The sequence below is a fragment of the Zingiber officinale genome, chromosome 8A (genome assembly GCF_018446385.1).
Source record: "Zingiber officinale cultivar Zhangliang chromosome 8A, Zo_v1.1, whole genome shotgun sequence".
Lineage (NCBI taxonomy): Eukaryota > Viridiplantae > Streptophyta > Magnoliopsida > Zingiberales > Zingiberaceae > Zingiber > Zingiber officinale.
The window spans coordinates 38,356,131-38,367,336 of record NC_056000.1 but is presented as its reverse complement, the minus strand read 5'-3'; positions in this window follow the sequence as shown (position 1 = coordinate 38,367,336).

Sequence of the window (11,206 nt, the reverse complement as noted above, 5' to 3'; positions counted from 1 at the left end):
GAAGCCCTATCCCGATGACCAAAGAGTTCCTTGAGATTGTTCATAATATCATAGGTTGTTGGTAAAATCTTGATGTTGCAATACATTTGACATTGAAGCCAAATGTAACACCGCGCCATCTCATCCGCTTTTACCCATTTCCTATGATATTCAATCTCCTCTTGGGTAGATTCACCAATAGGTGCATCAGGGCACTGCTCGATCAATACATATTTATAGCTTTCAAGTAAGAACAATGTCCAGGTTTCTTTTCCAATCTATGTAGTTTGGAGTAAGTCTATTCATTTGAAGTATGATGGACAGTGGGTTGAAAGACATCCTAAGAATCACAAATAACTTTTGGTCGAACTCTAAATTTAGAATAATATTGATTCCTCAAACAATACTATTTTAAATTAACCAACACCTCATCACACCGTGAATTTTGTATGCCACGTTAGTGTGGACGTATACAAATTCAACATTTGTAAAAGGAGGGTTTTAACCCATTAATTTTATTATCTTGTCAACCTAACTTTTGACAAATAAAATTAATAGTTGGTATTATTTGGTCACACAAATAATAATAGTGACTCGTTGGGGAGGATACTATTAGATGTGTCAAGTGTATACCATTACTTGACACTAAGTCCATTAATAAGATTATGCCCCTTCCGTTGGGGAAGATCACACGCCTTTAATTAATTCCTATAGTCATCCAAAATGGAAGTCTTTTAGTGATCACAAACAAGGCTCATCCGTTATGGAGGAAGGCACTCAGAGCCAACGCGCAAGCTTGTTTGCATCACTTACAAACCAGTAATGGAGACCATGGGATTTATTTAAAAATCCCTCTCCCACTTAGTTATTTATAAATGAGGAATTTTAACTATGCTAGCCTACTAAACTTGTAAACTAACATGCACACACAGCATAATATAAAAGCAATAAATAGAAAATCTAATTTTCAACTATTATGGCTTTTATCTTTAATTGTCCTTCGTGTGTTGTCATCCGAAGCTGCTGCCATATTTGGCCACCGCCACCGGGTCTAACTGTCGCATCCATCTTGCTCCGAGTTCCGCTGCGCCTCTGGTCCTTAGAAGGTTCCACGCTTTGCAAGATTCGATCCGCGACATAAATAGAATTTTACATTTTGATCCTATATTCCATAAAAGGAATGTACATGTATCTAGATCAAAAATAAAATCCTAATAAAACTAAATACAGCTCCTGCTGTATTTTAATACAATCATGCACACACATATAAATTGCCCTTGACATGTCCAAGGGTCCAATCACACACATAATTAACTAAAAGCCATAATAGTTGGATTCTGCATCCACAAAGTTAGCACATCCTACTATTATCCTGCCTAAATTATATATGACATGTGCATAATTAAACTAAATACCAAATACACAGAGGCAAAACCCTAGCTCTGATACCAATTGTTGGTTGCTACTCGGAAAACCTATAGGTTCCACTGTACAAAAATTTTGTACAAAGGTCTGAACCTTTTCCTAGCTACCATGTGTTCTTTTAAATTAAATTTTGGATCGCCTGTGGAACTTAACACGTTTGATCCAAAACTTAATCTATTTGTTCTTTTAGGTTTTGACTTGGATCTCCTGCGGAACTTAACACGTTCGACCCAAGTCTCCTTAAGTTATTAATTCCATTAAATATTAATTTCCATAAAAGGTTCCCAGTACTGACGTGGCGAGGCACATGGCCTTCTTGGATATGGGAGCAACCACCACCGACTAGACAAAACCATTAATAGAAAGCTAATATTTAATTTCCTAAAATAACTTTAGGTTAACCAAAGAGAACAATCAAATCACAAGGAAAAGAAAGAAACAAAAGAACACAACTTCGAAAAAACATATTCGAAATACTAGAACGTAAGCCTCTTGTATTTGGTATTATTTCCATAAATAACTAGCATGATGCGGAAATAGAAATTACTAGTTATACCCTGTAGAAAAACCTCTTGATCTTCTACCGTATTCCTCTTCTAACCTCGGACATTGTGTGGACAACGATCTTCCAAGATGAGAAACCACCAACCACCTTCTTCTCCTCCAAGCAAGGTTCGGCCACAAAAGAAAAGCTTTACCAAGGAGAAAAACCAAAATACTAACCAAGTTCCAAGAGATGCTAGCTTTCTCTCCTTCTTCTTCTTCTTCTCCGAGTAGTATCCGGCCACCACAAGAACTCCAAGGGAGAGGGAGAGGTTCGGCCACCACAAGAGGAAGAGAAGGAGATGATGGCCACACCAAGGAACAAAAGAGGGAGAGGAATAATAGATGTTGTATCTTGTGAAGGCACCTCACCCCTTCTTTTATATTCCTTGGCCTAGGTAAATTAGGAAATTTAATTACAATAAATTTTCCTTAATTTCCTTGACATGATTTAATTGAGAAAATAAAATAATATTTCCCCAATTAAACAATGATGGCCGGCCAAATCAATAGGAAGCAAATTGGACAAGTTTCAATCAACAATTAAAACTTTCCTTATTTGTTTCGGAAATTTTAAAAATAAAATTTCTCTTTAAAATCTCTTCATGGTTAATAAAAGGAAATATCTATAATTTTAATTTTATTAACATGTGAATAATTTTAAAGAGAAAATAAAACATCTCTCCAATCTACAAATAAGGAAAGAGATCTAATCTCTTTCTTTAATCTTTGTAAATCTTTTACAAGAGATATTTTAATTTTAATTCTCTTTTAAATTAAATCTTCCACATAATAATAAACATTAAAATTAAATTTTCTTTTAATTAATTATGGCCGGTCCTACTAGCTTGGGTTCAAGCTAGGGCCGCCACCTTAACTAGGCCGGCCCTAGCTTGGTTCCCAAGCTAGCTTGGCCGGCCCCCTTTAGGTAGGTATAGAAGGTGGGTATATGTGGGTATAGTACTCTATAAATAAGAGGCTACGATAGGGACCGAGAGGAGGAATTGGTTTGGTCTCCGATAAAATTAAGCATCCCATGTTCGCGCCGAACACACAACTTAATTTTATCAATGATAATTCATTCCACTAGAGAACTATCATTGAACTACCGCACCAATCCCAAATTACATTTTGGGCTCCTTCTTATTATGAGTGTGTTAGTCTCCTGTGTTTAAGATATCGAATGTCCACTAATTAAGTGAGTACCGACAACCCCTTTAATTAATATCTAAGTCCCAGAGTAGTACCCCCCAACCTTATTATCATGTCGGACTAAGTCCACTGCAGGGTTTAACATGACAATCTTTATGAGCTCCTCTTGAGGACATTATCAACCTAGTATCACTAGGACACAGTTTCCTTCTATAATCAACAACACACACTATGAGTGATACCATTTCCCAATTTATCGGGTTTATTGATTCATCGAACTAAATCTCACCCATTGATAAATTAAAGAAATAAATATCAAACATATGTGCTTGTTATTATATTAGGATTAAGAGCACACACTTCCATAATAACTGAGGTCTTTGTTCCTTTATAAAGTCAGTATAAAAGGAACGACCTCAAATGGTCCTACTCAATACACTCTGAGTGTACTAGTGTAATTATATAGTCAAGATAAACTAATACCTAATTACACTACGACCTTCTAATGGTTTGTTCCTTTCCATTCTGGTCGTGAGCTACTGTTTATAATTTATAAGGTACTGATAACATCATCTTCTGTATGTGACACCACATACTATGTTATCTACAATATAAATTAAATGAACAACTACAAACAAATGTAGATAATTAGACCAAATGTGATTCTTTATTTATAATGAATGTTTACAAAGCTTAGGCTTTCAGTATACACTCCAACAACTTGGTCTTGGATTAGTAGTGCTGAAAAAAATAATATTTCGCTATTTTCGAAAAGAGTAATAAAATATTATTAAAATATTAACAAAAAATATTATTTCAAAATTTTGAAAATGTAATATTTTGTCAATACTAAGCAATGGTGAAGAGATAGCGATGTATTTTTCAAAAACAGTTTTGGAGGGAAAAAACGAAAGGTGTAAGGTTTTATTTTAAAGACAAACAATATCTAACTTTTCTTTAAAAAACACCCCCTTTGCCTGATTGGTGGTTGCACCAAATCAGAGCGGTACCTGCTCTGATACCACTTGTTGGATCGTAAGCGTTCGATAGAGGGGGGTGTGAATATCGATAAGCAAAATCGTTCAAAAAGAGTTACGCGTAGCGGAAATAAAAAGACAATACTAACACAAGCTGGTTTTACTTGGTTCGGAGCCTGTGTCGACTCCTACTCCAAGGCCCGCACACAAGGGTGCTTTCGATGGGCAATCACTAGCAATTCGAAAATTGTTATAAACTAAAGTACAGGAATGCTAATGGAAATAAAGCAAATACCGACAAGAATTTAACAAAAAAGTGAAGGAGCGTGTTGGCGGAGCTTTGTTGGCGTCATAGGAGCGCAGAGCAGCAAAGCAAGCAGTAGAAGACTTTCTTTCAGTTGTTGTTTTGAAGCTTCCCTCTGACCCTCCTTTTATAAGAGGCTCGGGGCGCCCCGGATCACTTCCGAGCGCCCTGGTGGGACGTGGCAGGTCCAACCAGCAAGCTCCACGTGGCGACGCGTGAGTTTGGATGAAATTTGCCTCCCGGGCGCCCGGATCCCTTCCGGGCGCTCGGACCCTGTTTTCCCGCAGAATCCGTCCTGCAAGACAAATGTTAGTCCGGAGGCAAATAATAAGTATGCCCTGCAAAATAGTTTGTTAGCACAGTTATATAGATAAGCAAAAAAGAGTATGACTTAGATTCCGTCTTTCCAAGACCGGAATCTAGTCACGATCTCGACTTAGATATCCGAAATGGATCCAAGCCGGTTCGACGCCTAATGTTCCCTTCCCAGAAACGCGTCCTCACAGTCACTCCTGTTGGAGCAATCCCGATGGTCCGCGGGACCATGTGTTTTGGTGTTTGGGCAAAGAGTTTAAGTTAGGTTCACCCTTGTATTTGATATGTGTATTTGAGTTGTGCAGGTTTGCAGGTTACACATGTGACTCAGGTTGATGACTTCGGGTCCGGTGAAGGATGGAGCATTCGAGGGACCGTGGACAAGGCAGCGAGGACAAGGGTCGAGGGAAGCGACTTCGAGGCATACGCGAAGGATGGCATTGGGGACGAGCCACGGGCTTGAATGCATCCAAGGGACGAGAGCCAAAGGAAGTTGGCTTGAAGGCAAGAGGTCAAAGCTGCAAATGAAGCGTCAAACGAGTCATAAGGGTGAGGGTACGAGTGCATGAGAGATTGTACTTGGAGTAAAATTCTAGTTTTAGGGTTTTACTGTAGCAGTACTGTAGCGCTACTGTAACAGTACTGTAGCAGTCGACTGCATGTTTTAGCAGTCGACTGGTAGGCGGGGTTTTCCAACCCGTGGCCTATATAACCAAGCCTTGGAAGCTTGGTTGAGGTTGACGAAATAGAGATGGTTAATCTCTATTAGTAGTCTACCAGTGCCCTAGCTTCTCAAGAGTCCTTAGTAAGAGTTGTGGTGAGGTTTCTCCACCCACAAGGAGCTACGTGAGCTAGCCGGAGGTCTTCCGGGGAGTAATCCACCGACGGATAGGGATCGTCCACCTTACGGACAACCGTGGAGTAGGAGCTTTATCTCCGAACCACGTAAATAATCGTGTAGCTTGGTTTGCATTCTTTCCTTTAGTATCTAGCTTTCTACTTGCTTTGTTTGCATTTCTGCTTGTGCATTAATGTTGTAGAAAGAAGCGAGTATTTGGGGGCGCCGTCTATCCAACCCCCCTTCAAGCCGGCCGACCGATCCCCAACAACTCCCCTCCAGTGACTTACCTTACTTACCTGCCAGACGTCCGATCAGCCCTTCGACCTGTCTGGACTTCTCGCCAAGCGTCCGGTCAGCCCGTCGACCCGCTTGGACTTCTCGCCAACTATCCGGTCAGCCCATCGACCTAGCTGGACTTTTCGCCAAGCGTCCGGTCAGCCCGTCGACCCGCTTGGACTTCGTGCCAGACATCCGGTCAGCCCGTCGACCTGTCTGGATTTCGTCTGCACACTCGGTCAGAGTGTTAGATCACAACAAACCTAACTTAACCTGATTTGTCATTCATCAAAACCTGAGTTAGACCGTTAATGCTAACCGCACCAACACAATAATCTCGCTCTTTTTGATGCGTATCAACCCAAGTTCAAGTTAGGGTAAAAACAGACAAGTAGTAATTTAAAGAAATTACTAAACTATTTTAAGCATAAAGATTGCAATAATAGAAGTTACAACACTAAGTAAAATTAAAAAAATATTAACTAGTAAAATTAAAAAAAAATATTAACTCTCCCTAAACTTGTACCTATCTCTTCCCCTTTAATCACATAAAAAAAAGGTACAAATGGTCAAGTTTAAAAAAAACATTTTTCAAGTTAATTGAACATTTTCAAAACAATTTAATTTAAAAAATAAAATTTTCTGATAATTGACAAGAATTTAAAAGCATTAAATTAATTTTCATACTTATCAGTTTGTCAATTAAATATTCAATTCGATAATCGACTTTCAGGCTGTGACGAGACACTAGGCCTTCTTGGTTATTGGATCATCAACCACTTCTAGATAAAGCCTTTTAAGGAATATAAACATTTAATTTCTTTGAAAACCTGAACATAAGAGAATTTTTAATCTAAATAAGACTTGAGAACCCAATATGGGTTCCTTCTTACTAGATTAACTAAAAATTTAGGGGTACATAATTTTTGAAAATCTTTCTAAGTTGTCCCTGATGTTGTCTAATATACCAACTTAACTTTCCATAAACTCTAAGTTTTGATTTTTGAATGTTGTTAGGTTTTAAGCATGCATCAGTTTTTAAATTTTGAATTTGTATTTTCAAATTATCATTTTTTGTTTGTAAATTATCTAACAGTGTTTTTAAATCAACAATTTCTTTTTCTGATTTTACTAAGTATTTTGTAAGAACTTTGATAAAATGAAAAGATTGTTTCGGTTTAGAGTACGTACCTCGCTTACCTCTATTTCTGATGCTCCCCCTTCATCGCAGCTTTCTTCTTCTGATCCTCCCTCTTCATCTATGCTCATCTCTGAGCTGGTCTCATCTTCTTCTTGATGGTTGACCATTAGTACTAGTCCAGAGAAGGCTGCTACCTCGGAATCAGAGGATGAAGAATCATCCCATGTGGCCTTCATGGTCTTGTATTGGAGGAAGTTAATTTTGTGTGCTTGTCCTTTTCCCTCAATTTTAGGCAGTCATCCTTGACGTGCTCTTCTTCATTGCAGTTGTAGCATCGGACAGTTCTTTTGTTTTAATGATGTCTTCTTGACTGCGATCTAAATTTATTAGTCTTAATAAACTTATTGAACTTCCTTACCAATACCGCTGCTTCAGTTTCATCGATAGACGCTTCGGAGTCGAGATCTTATGTGCGTAAATATTATGATCGTGTATGCATGTTTTAATGTACATTCACTTTCTTTATACGTATGTATTCTTTGCATGATCGTCTCTTTTATCATGTACTCATCATAAATACTCTTTTGTTCGGATATCTGCTCTTTGTTTGGTTTTGTGTTTTATATAGCTAAAAGTTTATATGACATTGTAACACCTCCGGATAGGCCGAAAAAAGTAATGAATGACACCGTTAGATTCCTTACAATCTCAAAAAAACATCGGACTTGAAATGGGACCAATTAGACCTATCTAGGTCCATTAGTGGATTTTGACCAAATCTCACTAATGAACCTAGACATATCTGATTAGATTCATTTTAAATCTGTGGATTTTTAAAATTACAAAGAGTCCAACAGTGCCCTCCATTATTTTTTCTGCATCTCTAGAGGTGTTACAATGCCATATAAACTTTCAACTATATAGAAATATATAGAGCGTAGTCCTGGTATCCGGAAGATAGGCACACATTGGTAGGGATGTAAATGAGCCGAATCGAGCCGAACAGTATTAGGCTTGAGCTCGGCTCGTTTAAGTTATATTCGGACTTGAGCTCGGCTCGAGCTCGAATCGAACTTTTATTACAAGGCTTGAGCTCAGCTCGTTTTGGAATTATCAAGCTCGTGAACAGTTCGAGCTCGGCTCGTTATTAGCTCGATTATCATAGTTAACGAGCCTAATTCGTTAAACGAGCTTGAACTCGTTTTCGGACTCATTTTAGAGCTCATTTTTTTTTTTTTGCTCATTTTAAGGTTCATTTTAGAATTCGTTTGTTGGCTCGTTTTAGAGCTCGTTTTTTAGCTCGATTTAAGGCTCGTTTTTTGGCTCGTGCGTCTACAAACAAACATATTCGCGAGCTGACGAGTCGAATATCCTTAAGCTCGAGCTCGGCTCAATAAAACTATCGAGCTCGAGCTCGGCTCGATAAGATAAACGAACGAACTCGAACGAGCTTTTTATTGAACCGAGCTCCGAATAACTCGCGAACCGTTTGGTTCCTTTACATCCCTACACATTGGGCCTATTCTTCCAAAGACCAAGACCACATGCTTTATATGGATGAAAGTTTATATGATATTGTCACCTCCAAAGATGCCAAAAAAACAATGGAGATTGCAATCTCTAAAAACCACCGGACTTGAAATGGATCCAATCAGACCTGTCTAGGCCCATTAATGGATTTTGATCAAAATATATTGATGGGCCTAAATAGATCCGATTAAACACATTTCAAATCTGGTGGTTTTCTGAGGTTGCAAAGAATCAAACAGTGCCCTCCATTGCAACATTATAACATATCTAGAGATGTCAAAAAGGCAATGGAGAGCACCTTTGAATTCCTTGCAACTTCAGAAATCTACCAACTTGAATTAGGTTTAATCGAACTTGTCTAGGTCCATTAGTAGGTTTTGACCAAAATCCACTAATGGACCTAGACAAGTCTGATTAGACTCATTTTAAGTCTGATAGATTTCTAAGGTTGCAAGGAGTCCAACAGTATCTTCTATTACTTTTTTCTGCATCTCCGGAGATGTTACAATATCATACAAACTTTCAGCTATATAAAAATATATAGAATATGAAAAATCAAGTCCAACGTTGGCTTGATATGAATCAAACCAAGCCATGTTGAAGAAAGGAAAGAGATAGAAGAGAGGAAAGAGAGTTTTTTTTTTAATTAATGCATGCATATAAAAGAAAGAATAGAGAAAAGAGAGTTTTTTTTTATTATGGTAAAAAGGTGATTCACTCTCCCATTACCTCAGTTAGCATATCCTCAAGTTAATATGAAAGAGGTAAATCATGGACGACTACTAATCTTGAGAAGTAGACTAGCACATGGAGGGCAAACACCCGGCTACTAGCCAGGATTTAACCCCAGACTTTATAGTGGTAACACCACCATGTGCTAACTAACTGTTTACCCTGAGGGGATTGAAAGTTTTTTTTATTGCATGCATACAAAAAAAAATGATTAACTAGGTCAGGTAACATCGAACCTGGGGTAACCAGCCCGACCCTATGAAAGTTTTTCACCGACCACCAGGATAAATTGGGAAGCGCTAGCCGTGGGCAACATAAAAGCCCAACATCCCTTAACTGCGAGTCTCATATGGAGGAAAAATTCTTATATTTTAACTGGAAATCGAATATATATATATATATATATATATATATATATATATATATATTATTATGAATGAGACTTTAGTCTCACATTGAGAGTTTCAAAGTATATTGGTTGGTTTATATTGATTCACATTTATTGATAGTGTGAATAAATGCATGGGAGAGAGACTCTTTCTCATGCGTGGGTACGCAGGAGGTGCAAATCTTGGGCCTCAATTGCATTGAACTAAGTTGACTTGACTCATGTGCAAGCATGACCTGCGCACGCCCATTGCACAGAGAATGTTAGGCACACAAAAAATAGAAACTCTCCATCTCTGTTTCCCTGCTCCTCTGTCAGCCCCCCTACTGGTAGCTTAATATTAATTTAGTTTATTACAATTTAAATTTAGTTAATTCCCTAAATCTCTATAAGATTATTTTTCTAACAATATACACATACATACACCTGCATTTTATTGATTCCAAACTCTATGTGTGCCCTAAATTCCCCATTAACCATTATGATTTATAGCTGTTATGCGCTTATCAAAATTGATTTGAATTGAATACGATCTCATTAACTTCAGTCGAGCAGAATTTCATCTGTGAACATGCAACTATAACATGATCAGAGGTGCTCTGGAGCCGAGTTAATTATAACATTATAAATTTATAGAATTGAGTAAGCATGGAAAAGATTAAGAGAAATTATTCGTTTACTTAATATATAAGTTTAATTTTTTAAAAATTTATTCTCTCCTAATAATATAAATAGTATGAGGAGGACCACCAGAATAACAGATTTTATAATATGAGCAGATTTGAGATCTTATAAAGTCAAGTCAATATTAATTAGAGAAATGATATTTTTAAGGAAAAATTTTAAAAAAAATTCTTAGGATGTGTTTGGTTCGGAGTTATTCTTGATAATCTTGATTATCCATTTAATACTATCAACAAAAACTTTTTTTGGTTTAGGTATTCGATGATTCCCAAGTAATATTCCATGTTCGATACGTCAGCAAATGGGTCATGTAGCCCGGAATCGGAAAATCTCAGAAAACTAAGGTTTTTGTTGATTCCGGGGTTAACGAAATTTTTTTACCAAAAATATTCTCCGATAAGAAAAAACATGAAAAAAAGAGAAAAAATGTAAAAAATAGTAAAAAATATAAAAATATAAAAAATGTTTTAAAAAATTTTAAAAATTATTTTTTTTAAATAAATAATTTAAAAAAATAAAAATTTTAAAAATAAAAAATAAAAATTTTAAAAATGTTAAAAAAATTTTAAAAAAACATTAAAAATTTTAAAAAATTTAAAAAAATTTAAAAATTTTAAAAAATTTAAAAAAATTATAAAAATTTAACAAAAAATAAAAATAAAATAAATAAATAAATATAAATAATATAAAAATATAAAAACATTAAAAAATAAAAAAACCATAAAAAGTAAAAAAATATATAGGAAAAAGAAAAGTAAAAAACATTAAAAAAATAAATAAATAAATAAATAATAATAATAATAATAATAATAATATTATGTATAGTTGGTTTTGTAACTGAGGGTAATACGGTAAAATATTAAACTAGGGTATTCATTAAAACCTTCAAACAAACAAGTTTTTGTTGCATTACTTAAGT